Source organism: Triticum aestivum, chromosome 4A (genome assembly GCF_018294505.1).
Source record: "Triticum aestivum cultivar Chinese Spring chromosome 4A, IWGSC CS RefSeq v2.1, whole genome shotgun sequence".
Taxonomy (NCBI): domain Eukaryota; kingdom Viridiplantae; phylum Streptophyta; class Magnoliopsida; order Poales; family Poaceae; genus Triticum; species Triticum aestivum.
Window position 1 is genome coordinate 594139865 of NC_057803.1, and position 2480 is coordinate 594142344.

The window sequence follows — 2480 nt, forward strand, 5'->3', positions numbered from 1 at the left end:
GGAGACAACTATGGCTATGGGCGCTTGGGCGCCAAAACTCCTAGGCGTAAAAGGCGCTAAATAGGTTTTGGGAGTGCCTAGTGGGACAAAACCAGTAGACATGCATCCTTCATAAGCATGCCAACACTTCGTCTTTCAGCTTCTCGAATATTTTTTATATCTGGGCTTTCTCGATTTGTGCATGACCTAACATAGACTGGCCAGTTGAGCATAGGACAGAATGAAAGGTGGTTGGTCACTGGACCCTTTTCCCCATTTTGAGTGAGAAAAAGTCGCAACTCTATTCTTGTTGACTTTGAGTGAGAAGGAAATTCTAGTTCAAAACAAAGGAATGAGGTGGAAATTCATAGCCTCATGCGCCACCAAGATGAGGCTACTCACCATCATCCCAAAGATCAAGGTCAAAGAGAAGGAGATGCGCATTCTCATGGTGTAGGTTCCCTCCACCCTATGCTCTCCTTGGATCCCATCTGCACCATCCCCCTAGATGAAATACTCATGGGTTATGATAAGGAAACTAAATAAAAATCCATTGTATTACTTTGTGTGTGTTGGGGGGGGGTCAGGGAGGAGGGGGCATACACATGCAGTGTCTAATCTAGTTATTTGATACTTTGTTTTTACCTATGTTAGAGGAAAGCTTATAATTACTACGGTAGCCTCTCGCTGCCATTACTAGCAAACAAGTCTGTCTGTTGGAACGGGAAACGCATGCTCCTATGACAATAAGCACGATTCAAGACCCCTCCAGAGGTCCATGTTATCTATGTCAACGTAGCGCCTCATACATGTTGTCACTTATCCTTCTTCCCGTCTTCACCGACCATGGTCGCAGTGTCCACGTGAGCACAATGCATCTGAACGTGGTCAACCCCGAGGTGATGATCTCAGCCCTTGCATGCACACATGTCACTAACGCTGTTGTGTGTATGACGATCTATGTGACCGGTAACGGCCCCTTTGTTGTTTGACTGTGGGGATCGACGAGCACAAAGAGCAGAATCAGCAATCAACACAAGAGATTTAGCCAGGTTCGGGCCACCATCAGGTGTAAAACCCTACTCATGCTTTGGTGGGCTGATTGTGTTTGAGCTCAAGTTACAAAGGAGTGCAGCTTGCCGGCAAGGATGCATGGGAAGTGCAGCTACACATGTAAATGAACAAAGTGTCGACCTTTATAAAGGTAGCCATGGGCCTCCTTTTATAGATTAAGGGGTCACCACAATGGCAAATTGGTAATTACATCATGTAAATAGTGGCTACAGAGCTATCATACCTAACCTTGCCGAATTAGGACAAAAGCATTAAATGTGTCGTGAGGTGTCATGCTAGGGATGTTCTCCGGCAAGGAACGCCTCTCCTTCTATGTCGTTCGTGCAGCTACCCCATATTTCTTCGCCACGCCTCTGGGACGGGTGGCAATAAAGTTGGTTCTTCGGCGGTGAGATGACACGTGCCTTGACAAGCTTTGCCTAACTACATGCCCGCTCGACGCCTATTGACAAGTGATTGGCTGGTCGCTGAGGTGGAGAGGTAGTGGGAGCTTGCTGGTCTTGCCTTGCCGGTACATAGCTTGTCGGCAACTTGATGCTTGATCTTCAGTACTATCTTAGTACTTCTGTGTGACATGCCTAGAGGTCTTCTTCATGATTTTACAAACCAAGTCATGTGTCTTGTTTAGAGCTATTCTCTGGTAAACTGTAACACCCCGGATGTAACTTTCCCAATTTGTACTCCAACTCTTGCCGTTTCCGGCGTTAAGTTATTTTATTTGCTCGGGTTCGGGTTTTTTTCTCCGTGTGTTGTTATCGTTGTCATGCATCTCATATCATGTCATCTTGTGCATTGCATTTGCATACGTGTTCGTCTCATGCATTCGAGCATTTTCCCCGTTGTCCGTTTTGCATTCCGGTGCTTCGTTCTCCTCTGGTGGTCATTTCTAGCTTTCTTCCGTGTGTGGGGATTAAACATTTCCAGATTGGACCGAGACTTGCCAAGCGGCCTTGGTTTACTACCGGTAGACCGCCTGTCAAGTTTCGTACCATTTGGACTTCGTTTGATACTCCAACGGTTAACCGAGGGACCGAAAAGGCCTCGTGTGTGTTGCAGCCCAACACCCCTCCAAGTTGGCCCAAAACCCACCTAAACCCCTTCTATCATCTAGAGCGTTCGATCACGATCGCGTGGCCGAAAACCGCACCTCATTTGGACTCTCCTAGCTCCCCCTATGCCTATTTAAAGATCCCCCGAAAATCTCCTTCTCCTTCCCCCCCGAAACCCTAGATCCACTCGCCATCGCGCGCACCGGACATAATCCCGCCGACGGACATTGTCCGCCCGCTGCCGCCAGCCAACCAGATGCCGCCACGTGGCCCGGGCGAGCCCCACATCACCGCCGCAGCCCGAGGCCCGCCAGAGCCCGCGGGAGGCCCTCCCTGCGGCCCATCTCCTCCGCGCCCTCGCGCCTTCGCCCGCCGCCG